Here is a 12,937-nt window from a genome sequence, read left to right on the forward strand (position 1 = left end):
CTTTGTCACTTAAAAGCACTCTGGATTCCATTCACATTTCACAATAAGCTCCCCATCTCAAGAATCTTACCTCAATCACATGCACAGTCTCTTTGCTGTGTAAAGGAATAGAGTCACAAATTCCATGATTTAAAACATGTACCACAGATGTCACGTAAAGGCTTGACTGAGCGTTCACTTTTCAAATGTCTCCATGTGGATGATCAGTTTATTGCCTTTGTATAATGAAAAAAATGTTCAAAATAATGATATATATAAATTTACCTTTTCTTGTATATCTTCAGTGGAAGTAAAAGACCTCCTAAGTTTGGGAAGGGATATTTCTACAATATTACTTTTTTTCCTCTTTTAAAAATTACCTCTAAATAATTGTACAAAGGGGGTTTAATTCAATATGTCACTTGATGGATACAGTTCATTGTGATCAATGTCATCCATCTGCAACATTATTATTTATGAAAAATTTTTAAATATGTATCCAGGTAGATAAAACAGAGGATGAGACTAGTTTCATTTTTTAAATTTTTCACGGGGTAATTTTTTTTACTATTCTCATTATAGAGTTTGACTTTCCAGTATTTTTATGATTGCCCAGATATGATCTTCCTTCACATCCTCTTGAAGAAAAATATTACTTTATACAACTTTATCTGAGTCTTGAACCAACATCAGCCTCACCTAGTATCAATTCTGCCTTTGGCCACAAATTGAATCCTGATATATTACCTGGACCAACCTAATAGATCACAGCCCAAGTCTCATCCTCTCTCTCTGAGCTGTCGTAAATCTCTCAAAAATGAAAGAGAAAATTCATGCATGCAGAAAAATGGAATTGCACATTAAATACCCCAATACCAAATATGTAGATTCTATTAACATTTTACTAAGATTCCTTTACCGCATAGCTTATACCTATGCATGTCCTTATCCATCAGTTTATGTTATTTTGGATGCAATTCAAAATACGTTGCAACTATCAGACACTTCAGCCTTAGGTAATTTAATATACATAACATCAACTAGATATTAACCTTGGTTTTTATGCTCCTTTTAGATAAGATGTATACAGCACAAAATACACCACCCTGTAACTTCTGAGACCTCCATAAACCTGTGTGACCCAAACTTATGTCAAGATACAGAACACTGTGATCACCCAGGAATTTCCCCATGCTGCTTCAGCCTCTGCCCAGGCCTACTTCTAAAACAATGCCTATTGCAATATTTTTCATCATAGACTTGGGTTAGAGTTTTGAAGTTACCATAGTCATATCAAGACCAGATGGAGCGGTTCTCTAGTAATTAGTTGCCACTGTAGATCTGGCTTGACTCTCTAGTTTATTTTTGCTCTGTTACTCTGCAATCATCTGTAGTCATTAGTACCTTTACAATTCCTCACCTCCTCACTATCTTCCAGATATTTCAATAGAGAGGTCTTTACCTGACTGTTTCTTAGACAATTTTCAAGTCTTTTCAGAAAATACTGTATAGTCACTGTAATTAAAGCATTTCTCAAACCTATGAATTGCTTTTACATACATTCGTTAGCTTGAGTTTCCTTGTCTTCCCACTAGGATGAGCATTTGTTACAGGAAAATATTTATTTCCCACTGTATCTTAGAGCATACTGTTTGGCCCAGTAAATTTTTATGACTAAACATATAGAAAAAGAAAATTCACAGAAGAAGAAACAACTAGAGAAATGCAAAGTATTCTTCTTTTGAGTAATCAAAGATGTGATTTAAAACAATGAGGTATTTTATGTAAGTCTAAATCTAGACGATCCATTCTTAATCATGGAAGCAAGAATATATTAATTCTTTGTAAACAGACACAAATCTTATAGGCAGCAATTTTTAAATATGTATCACCAATACTAAAAATGTTCACATTCTTTGACATAGCCATATTACATTGGAATATATATTCTAAGGAAATGGTATAAATATGTGGAAATGCACTGTGCCTGAAGACTTTTGTTAAAGCTGTATTTGCATAATAGATATTGAGAGCAAACAAATAAATTATACTATATTCTTTTATACAAAAAGGATTAGAAACTATGATTATAAAGCAGAACCATGCAAAAATAGCCATGTTATAAAATTAAATTGCAAAGGTGTCAAAACAGTATGCTAGGATTGAAAATATGAAAAGGAAAATAAAAACAAAAAATATACATGTAAAGAAATGTAACAAAATTGAAATTGATTTTAACCTTAGTTTTCTAAATATTATATATATAAATGTTTTATAATTATCACAATAAAAATAAATATATATTCTGCCTATCTGAAAAGATTGGTGTGTGTGTGTGTGTGTGTGTGTGTGTGTGTGTATGTGTGTGTGTGTGTGTGTATGTGTGTGTGTGTATGTGTGTGTACTTTATTTTTTTTTCTTTTTTTTTTTTTATTGTAAAGCTACTATACAGAGGGTTACAGTTACATGAGTGAGGTTATGAGTACACTTCCTCTTGAACATTGTTACCCCCTCCATTGTTTTCCCCCTACCATCCCCTCCCTCCCTCCCTTCCCCGAGGTTCTTTTTTTTTTTTTTTGATTGTGATTAAATGATTACATAATTTCAAAATCACAAGTTCATTCTAACTTCCCTGGAGCAAATTGTCTACCACAGTCTGTAATATATAACAGTGTTCACATGTTATATACCATATTTGTGATCAGCAGCGTGGGGATATTTAGTAGTGGTTCAACCAGATGAGCGGGAGTTCTTTGTTTCTTAAGTCCTGTTAGTTTTGTCGTATCACCTAACCTTTTGGATTTAGCATCCACTTATGATGGAGACCATGTACCGTTTGTCTCTTCGTTCTTGGCTTACCTCGCTCAACATGATTCCTTCTAGCTCCATCCATTTCCCTGCAAATGCCATTATTTTGTCATTTCTAATGGCTGCATAATATTCCATTGTGTATAGATACCACAATTTTTGGATCCATTCATCTGTGGTGGGGCACCTAGGTTGTTTCCATATCCTAGCTATTGCGAACAGTGCTGCAATAAACATGGAGGTGCACGTGTCCTTGTATATTGGTTCCTGTTGTTCAGGGTAGATGCCTAGAAGTGGTATGACTGGGTCGTAAGGGAGGTCAATCTTTAGCTTTCTAAGGACCCTCCAGACTGCTTTCCAAAGTGGTTGTATAAGTGTACATTCCCACCAGCAGTGTAATAGGGTTCCTCTTTCTCCACATCCCCTCCAGCATTTGTCGTTGGCTGATTTGTGGATGTGGGACATTCTGACTGGGGTAAGGTGGTATCTCAGGATTGTCTTTATTTGCATTTCCTTCACCACCAGGGATGATGAACATTTCCTCATGTGTTTCTTTGCCATTTTTATTTCTTCATTTGAGAAGTCCCTCTTTAGTTCCCTTGCCCATTTAGTAATTGGTTTGTTAGGTTTGGGAGGGATTAGTTTCTTGAGTTCCCTGTATATACAGGATGTTAACCCCTTGTCTGATATATTGCTGGTAAATATTTTTTCCCAATTAGTTGGTTGTCTTTCTAGCTTAGTTGCGATAGATTTAGCTGTGCAGAAGCTTTTTATTTTAAGGTAGTCCCATTTGTCAAGTCTCTCTCTAACTTGTTGTGACCCTGGGACTCTGTTCAGGAAGTTCCTTCCTGTGCCTATTAGTTCAAGTGTCTCTCCTACTCTGTCCTGTAGTAGTTTCCGAGATTCAGGTTTAATGTTAAGGTCTTTAATCCATTTTGAGTTGATGTTGGTGCATGGTGATAGGCTGGGGTCCACTTTTAGTTTTCTGCATGTGGCTGCCCAGTTTTCCCAGCACCAGCGGTTGAAGAGGCTGTGTTTCTTCCATTGTATGTCTTTGGCTCCTTTGTCGAATATCAGCTGGCTGTAGGCCTGTGGATTTATATCTGGATCTTCTATTCTGTTCCATTGGTCTTCGGGTCTGTTTTTGTGCCAGTACCATGCTGTCTTTGTGATTATAGCTCTGTAGTAGAGTTTGAAGTTCGGCATGGATAGCCCTCCCATATTGTCTTTATCCCCTAGAATTGTTTTAGCTATTCTAGGTCTTTTGTTGTTCCATATAAATTTTTGGACTGTTTTCTGTATTTCAGTGATGTACGTCATTGGGATTTTAATAGGAATTGCATTGAATTTGTATATTAGTTTTGGAAGTATCACCATCTTTACTATATTAAGTCGGCCTATCCAGGAGCATGGGAGGTCTTTCCATTTCCTAGTGTCTTCTGCAATTTCTTTCTTTAACTTTTTATAGTTCTCATTAAATAGTTCTTTTACATCTTTGGTTAGGTTAATTCCTAAATATTTTATTTTTTGGGAGGTTATTGTGAATGGGGTTGCTCCCTTTATTTCCCTCTCTTCCTTTGCGTTATCAGTGTATAGGAAGGCAACTGATTTTTGTGGGTTTATTTTGTATCCTGCTATTTTGCCGAAGTGACTTATGATTTCTAAAAGTTTGGGGATGGAGTTTTTGGGATCGTGGAGGTATAGTATCATGTCGTCTGCAAAAAGGGATAGTTTCACTTCTTCTTTCCCTATGCGGATCCCTTTAATGTCTTTTTCTTGCCTTATTGCCCTGGCTAAGGGTTCTAGGACTATGTTGAAGAGGAGTGGAGACAGTGGACATCCTTGCCTTGTTCCTGTTTTTAGGAGGATTGGTTGTAGCTTTTCCCCATTAAGTATAATATTGGCTATTGGTCTGTCATAAATGGCTTTTATTGTTTTTAGAAATGTTCCTTCTATTCCTATTTTCTCCAGAGCTTTTAGCATGAATGAATGTTGAATTTTATCAAAGGCCTTTTCTGCATCTGTGGCGATAATCATGTGATTCTTGACCTTGGCTCTGTTGATATGCTGGATTACATTTATTGACTTACGTATGTTAAACCATCCCTGTGTCTCTGGGATGAAGCCTACCTGATCATAGTGTATTATTTTTTTTATGTGTTTCTGGATTCTGTTAGCTAGAATCTTGTTAAGGATCTTTGCATCTGTGTTCATCAAGGAGATTGGCCTGTAATTCTCCTTTTTGGTTGGGTCTTTGCCTGGTTTGGGGATGAGTGTGATATTGGCTTCGTAGAATGAGTTTGGGATAGCTCCCTCCTTCTCTGTTTCTCTGAAGAGCTTGAGGAGTATGGGTATTAGTTCTTCTTTAACGGTCTTATAGAATTCTGCTGTGAATCCATCTGGTCCTGGGCTTTTTTTTGTTGGAAGACTTTTGATAGCTTCCTGTATCTCATTATAGGATATTGGCTTATTTAATTGGTTAACTTCTTCTTTGCTCAGTTTGGGTAACTTGTATTTCTCTAAAAATGCATCCATTTCCGCCAGATTTTCTTCCTTAGAATTGTTTGGATATCTTGGGTACGTGTTGTGATGTTTCCCGTGGCATCCCTAATCCTATTAATATGGGTTTCCTCTCTTTTTTTTTTAATTAATCTTGCCAACGGGCCATCAATTTTGTTTATTTTTTCAAAGAACCAGCTTTTTGTTTGGTTTATTTTGGTTATGGTTTTCTGATTTTCTAATTGGTTAATCTCTGCTCTCAATTTGGTTATCTGGCTTCGTCTAGTAGCTTTAGGTCCCATTTTTTCTTGTTTTTCTAGCTGTTTTAGTTGCAACATGAGATTATTTACTTGGTCTGTCTCCATTCTCTTGATGTGGGCACTGAGGGCAATAAATTTGCCCCTCAGGACTGCTTTTGCTGTGTCCCACAAGTTTCTTTGTGAGGTGTTTTCATTTTCATTGAGTTCTAGGAAATGCTTTATTTCTTCTCTGATCTCTTCTGTTACCCAGGCCTTGTTAAGGAGTGTGCTGTTCAATTTCCATGTATTAGAGAAATTTCTGCGGTATGCTTTGTTATTGAGAGCTAGCTTGATTCCACTGTGGTCAGATAGGATACAGGGGATTATGTCGATCCCTTTGTATTTGCTTAAGTTCCTTGAATGAACTATGATATGGTCTATTTTGGAGAAAGTTCCATGAGCTGCTGAGAAGAATGTGTACTGTGTTGTTTTAGGGTGAAATACTCAGTAGATGTCAGTTAATTCCACTTGAAGTATGGCCTCACTTAATTCGGTAGCTTCTTTGCCAATCCTCTGGTTGGTAGACCTGTCCTTTGGTGAGAGTGGCGTGTTAAAGTCTCCTAGTATTATCGTATTGGGATCTATTTTATTCTGTAAGTTTGAGAGCATTTGTTTAACATATCTGGGTGCACCGATATTTGGGGCATATAAGTTGATGATGGTTATATCCTCCTCTTGGATTGTTCCCTTTGTTAATATGTAGTGTCCGCCCTTGTCTTTCTGTACTGATTTTAATGAAAAGTTTATTTTGTCAGATATCAGGATAGCTACACCTGCTTTCTTATTGGGGGAATTTGATTGGTAGATCCTTTTCCACCCCTTCACTCTGAGTTTGTTTGTATGTTTGGCTGAGAGGTGGGTCTCCTGAAGGCAACAGATGGATGGGTCTTGTTTTCTGATCCAGTCCTCAGTTCGTTTTCTTTTAATTGGCGAATTCAGCCCATTTATATTGAGAGAAAGTATAGAGAGATGCATTGTTGTCCCTGCCATTCCGTTTTCCTAAGTTTTTCTTCTTTCCTTTCCTCCTGTGCTTGCTCAGTTAGACTTTGAGTAATGCCTGTTTGGGGCAGGTCCCAGTTCCTGGTTGCTTTCTTCAGGTTGTGTCCCCCCTCTTAGAATTCTTTGTAATGCTGGCTTAATGTTTATGTATTCATTTAGTTTTTCTTTGCTATTAAAAGTTTTCAGTTCTCCATCGAATGTGAATGCTAGCTTTGCCGGGTATATCAGTCTGGGTTGGCAGTTATTGGCTCTCAGGGCTCGTATGGTGCTTTCCCAGGCTTTTCTTGCATTCATTGTTTGTGTGGAGAGATCTGCAGTGATTCTAATTTTTTTCCCATTGTAGTATAGCTCCTTCTTCATTTTTGCTGCATGCAGGATTGTTTCCTTATTATTCAGATACATCATTTTTACTATAATGTGCCTAGAAGTGTTTCTCCTGGGATCTTGCTTGTTGGGTGTTCGATATGCTTTTGTGATGTAGTTAAGATGGTCGTTTTTGAGGTGGGGAAAATTTTCATTGACTATCTTGTTAAATAGGTGTTGCATTCCCTTGCTCTGGAATTCCTCACCTTCATCCACTCCGATTATGCGATTTTTTAGCATTATCTGCTTGCTCTTGAATTTCCCTTTGGTTTAATTTGAGTGATTTTTCCATATCTGTCACTTTTTGGTCCAGTTGGTGTATTCTGTCTTCTTATCTGACACTCTACCTTCCATTTCATTCACTCTGTTGACCGTGGCTTCTATTGTGGTTTGCATGGTGGAAATGGATCCCTTTATGGATTCAATGTTGGTTCTCAGAGTACTGATCTCACCTCTCAATGAAGTGAGATCAGTATGCATTACCTCTAATTTGGCGTTTATCTCACTTCTTACTGAGGTTTGTGCCGCTTCTATTTTTGCATCCAACTTTTGTTTGATGTCCTGTATATCTTTTGATAGTTCATCCTTGTGCTCTTTCAATTTCTGATCCATTTCTCGCTTTATTTCTTGAGTCATTGCCTCCAGCAACCCTTGGATGTAGTTTTTGTCTTCCATTCCTGCTTTGCTCCCACTGGGGCTCTCCCCTGCGTGGCTGCTGGCTTTTGAGGTGAGCTTGCTGTCCTGGGTAGTGGTAAACCTTGTGATTTTTCTCTGTGATTTTCGCATGGGGGTTCAGGAGACTGCTCTTCAATCTTGTTTTGGTGTGCCTGTCTTTGCTTGGTTGCTGATTCTGTATTGGTAGAGAGAGTCTGTGCCTGATCTGGATTCTGTTGCGAGCCTATTTCCAGCTGCTATTCTGACTTACTTAGGATTCTCAGCTCTCTGCTGTAGCAATTCCCGCCTTTGGAAGGGTTGAGCAGCCTAGACTGCTTGTGTTTGCTCCTGCGGGTGCTCTTGGGAAGATCAGATGCTCTGGATGCACTCTCCCAAATACTGGAGTCTGCTATGGGCTCCTGATGTGTTTTTGTTTGTTTGTTTTGGGCTGGTTGTGGGCTTGAACTCTAGGTTTGGGTGCTGTCCCTCAGCTCTTCAGCTCAAGGCTGGCACCCTACCATTTGAGCCACAGCCCCACTTCTGACCCTTTTTGCTTTGTTCAGGCACCGGTCCCCTGGCCTGGTTCCGGCCCCAGCCTGGAGCGCGCTCGTTAGGCCTGTGCTAATGTGTATACCACCTAGGTTATGCAGCCTGGAGGACACAGTTCAAATTTCTTCTACTGTTGGTAGTCTTGACCCAGGGGCGCTGTTCCTGGCTTGGGCATTTAAGCTCCCTTCCAGGGGCGCTCTTGCTCTGGCCTGGCCAGCAGAGTGTGCTCCACCGGCTGGTGGAGCTCTCAAACAGTTCCCAGTTTTAGTGGGTCCTGTGGTCTGGGTGTTGGGGTAGGGAGTCTAGGTCAGGGTCTGGGGATTCCCTCCAGCTCTGGTCTCCCTTGAGGGATTCACTGTCCCCTGTTGGGTACTCACCCTGTAGGTCGTCAGTTGTTGTTGCAATCCGAGTTCAGTTGGGGTGGTTGCGGGCTGGGTTGGGCGGCCCACGCCGGGTAGTTGCGATCGCGATTGGGCGGGTGGTCTGCCCACAGGTCCCTTTGTCATGCTGCTGGTGCCGGGCGGCTTTGGCGGGATGGAGCCTCTCCGCTCCAGTGGAGAGTGAGGGGTGGGGGTGGGATCCTCGTGGAGACTCCCGGCTGGTAGGTTTCTCTGTTCCTGGCGATCCGCTGTTCTGCAATCCGGTACCTGGTGATCTGCAAGCAGCCCCCTGTGTCTCTGTGGCTCCGGCAGCCCCCGCCGGGCCGGCTGGCCGGCGGCTTGGCGCACTGCCACGCGGCCAGTAAAGGTTGGGGGAGGGGTCTTCGCTCTTCTCTGTTCTGAAATTCTTCTTTTCCTCTCTTTCTTTTTTTGTTATTTTCCACCTCTGGTTTTTCTCTGAGTGTTCATCTTTTTGTTGTTGTCGGTCTCTTGGGGAGATTAAACGTTGGAACTCGAACTCTCTTTTTGGTTGGAGAGAGCTGTGGCATTTCCCTACTGCCCCATCGCCATCTTGGTCCCCCCTCCATGTGTGTGTACTTTAATCAATCACAAGTGTTTACCTCTGGCTTCTGTTTCCCATGCCTCATTTTCCCCATCTATCCATATCCATATGCCTAACCCAGCTTTTTAAAGATTGTTTTTGGAAATGAAGTCTTTGGAGATGGAAACCCTGGTGTTAGGGAAGACTTCAAATTACCATTCTCTATATCTCAGCCTCCCAAATCACTAGGGTTACAGGCCTGAGCCACCAGTGCCTGGCCTGGAGATAGCATCTTTCTCTTATAACAAAGAGTAGACTAGAAAGGAACTCGGTGGGGAAGTGGTATGAAGAAGGTAAGGATAAAGAGCTGTGATCTAACAGGAGGCAGTTTGTTTCTACCCTAGGCTGGCCTAGTCTCAGGAGCAGCTGTGTTCTACACAGTTGCACAGGCTGAGGGGCCAGGCCAAATTTAGAAACCTTGGAAAAGGGAAGAAAAGAAATCAAAGTTTGGATAACAGACATATTGTTCTCATTGATCATAGGAGAAAAACAGCTCAATTAATCATTAATGAAGCTAACAACATACATTTGTAGAAGATGAGGCTGGCCTTGCTGCCATGGGTGGACAAAAGACACCTGGGAATGTCACCTAAGTCTGAAGAGGAAGGAAGTTTCTTTGCAACAAGCTCTTCCCCAGAACATAACAGAATGGTGGCTTTTCCAGATGCCTAGGGCTCAGGTAAAACTCACAATGTCTTTTCCCTCTCCACAGCCATCATAATCTGTTCAGATTGCACAGACTATGGAACTTATAAATAAGAGAAAATTATTTCTCATCATTCTGGAGTCTGGGAACTCCAAAAACACGGGGTGTCTAGGGAGGGCTTGCTTCTTGCTCCACAAGTTACCATCTTGCTGGAAGCTGGTAACTCACACCTATCATCCTGAGATCACAGTTCTAAGACAATCCAAGCAGGAAAGTCCATGAGATTCTTATTTCCAATTAACCGTTTTAAAAAAAACCCAAATGGAGATGTGATTTAAATGGTAGAACACCAGCCCTAAGAGAAAAAGCTAAGGGATACCACTCAGGTCCACAATTCAAGCCTCCATACTGGCAACAAAATAGATAAACATGCAAACAAACAAACAAATAAATACCTTCTATCTTCTTGTTGCACCCTCGCATGAAGACTGGAGTGATAAGGCTCTCTGAGACCTCTTTAATTTTTTTAAATTTTATTGTCAAGGTGATATACAGAGGGGGTTACAGTTACATAAGTAAAGTAGTGATTACATTTCTTGTGTAACTCGTTACCCTTCCCTCATTTTTCTCCCTCTTTCCCTTCCTCCCTCCCCCCAAGTTGCACAGATCATTCCCAACATGTTGTCTTGTATCACTGTTGCATTGGTTCCCACTTTGTCCTTTGTCTCACCATTTTGTTGTTCCCCTTCTCTTCCCTAGTTCAGATAAACATATATACAAAAGCCAGGGAACCAAAATTGAACACAGTGACAACAGGGGATAAACCAAGGCGGGGGAGGGGGGGGGACAAAAGACAAAAGAAATCACAGAGTACACTGAGAACAACAACAAAGAAAAACCTCTGTGTCCATATGTTGGAGTTCATTTCACTTAGTATCATCTTATATGGTCATATGTACATAGCTATTGGGCTATTCTGCTCATCTGCTAGGATTATCCTGTATATATTTTAATTATTTCAAATAAGGGAGACCTTGGGATCTATGTTTCTTTGTGTCTGGCTTAATTCACTTAATATGATTTTTTTCCAAGTCCTTCCATTTCCTTATAAATGGGGCAGTGTCATCATTTCTGATGAAAGCATAAAATTCCATTATATATAGATATATAGAGATGTAGAGATATATATGCTATGTTATATATGTGGAATATATATATTCCATTATATATATATATATATATATATATGTATATCACATTTTCTTGATCCATTCATCTACTGAGGGGCATCAGGTTGATTCCATATCTTAGCTATGGTAAATAATGCTGTGACAAACATAATTGTGCTGGTAGCTTTAGTATGGCTTAGTTTATGCTCATTTGGGTAAATGCCCAGAAGTGAGATTGCCTGGTCATAGGAGATCTCTATGTGTAGTCCTTTGAGGAACCTCCATACTGCCTTCCAAAGTGGTTGAACAAGTTTACACTCCCCCAACAGTGTAGTGGCATTCCCTTTTGGTCACATCCCCTACAGCATCTGTTGTTATTAGATTTGTTTTTTTGTGTGTGTATTTTATTTTTAATAAGTTTTTTATTGTGAAAATACTATATACAGAGGATACAATCATATGAGCAAGGTAATGAGTATATTTCTTATCAAGCATTGTTGCCTCCTCTTTTGTTTTTCCCCTACCTTCTCTTCCCTCCCACCTCCACGACTACATTCCCTCCACCCCTCACCCCTCCACCCCCGCCTAAGTTGTAAAGTTCATTTTTCGACATAGCGTCTTATACATCTCATTGTTGCAATGGGTCAACGTGTATCCCTATTTAAACAATTTGTTTTTTCCCTTCTGCTCCCTGAATTATATCAATATCAAATACAGTGAAAACAGGGGTTATACCATGGGGGAGAGACATACAAAGCAACAAAAAAATCACATGGTACCTTATATAAATGCATTAGAAACAATAGCAAGAAAGAAAAAAACCACTTGTGTCCTTATCTTGGGGTTCATTTCTTGATTATAGCCATTCTAACTGGGGTGAGGTAGAATCTCAATGTTGTTTTGATTTACATTTCTTTTATGGCCAGAGATGTTGAGCATTTCTTCATGTGTTTATTGGCCATTCTGATTTTCTCTTAAAGCTGAGACCTCTTTTATAAGGGTGTTAATCCATTTTCAAAAGCTTCACCCTCTCAATCACTGACCCCAGATCCAACACCACAGAACCCTCACTGTGGAGATTCGCTTTCAAATCATAAAACTGACAGCATGTAGGCCTTTGTGGCAATTCCTCCTAAGTTTTCTCCTAATAAATGTCCTTCTATCCCTTGGCCTAAACTAGTCTACCTTTCTTAGACATATGACTGAATTTCAAACACTGGAATAAGAATAAAAATGAAATATGCCATTTCTATGGCTAGTTCATAAAAGCTTCCTACATGCCTTACCCTCCAAGGCAGTGATCTTAGAAGGCTCTTGTTAAAGATGACAGAGCCACAGGCTGGAAGGGACTCAGTATCTAAATCCCCTACATCTTGTTATCTGGTACACTTACCTGGACTTTACATGAATGGGAAATAAGTTTCAACTCTGTGGAGCCATTGAACAGTTTGTTTTGTTTTGTTCTGCTTATTGCAGAGGCTGACATTACTTTAAAGTTTCTAAGCCTTGAAAGTTTTTATTTCAAATATTTGCCAAAATCTTCTTAGCATTATGCCTGGTACTTTACAAACCTGCTATCATTATAAACATCATTCTTTGTCACAATAGAAGCTTTTGGCAGAAGAAATAGCTTTTTGAGTTATGCCTTGAAGTAATGGCAGGATTTCAACCACCAAGAAGTCTCAAGGACAATATTTCAAGTAGGGTTTATGATGTGCAAAAGACCAGAGAGGCAGAAAGGTTTGTGGAATGAAATGGGTCCCTTTTCACTGGGAGAGTTGGGAAAATAGAATGAATGGAAAATCAGATAGGAAACTTGATTGTTGTCCAATACTAGTCGTAATAAAACTGAGACAAGTAACATCCAAGCATAGATACACACAAAAATCATTAATATGCATTAAGAGGCCTGAGTGACTTGCCCCAATTCAATTTTTAGAAAGAGTCAGAGAAGAAGAAAAGGAAGGGAGGGAGAGAAGAAGAGAAGCTAT

This window comes from Dipodomys spectabilis, unplaced genomic scaffold (assembly GCF_019054845.1).
Source record: "Dipodomys spectabilis isolate Male_0828 unplaced genomic scaffold, ASM1905484v1 ptg000054l, whole genome shotgun sequence".
Classification (NCBI taxonomy): Eukaryota; Metazoa; Chordata; class Mammalia; order Rodentia; family Heteromyidae; genus Dipodomys; species Dipodomys spectabilis.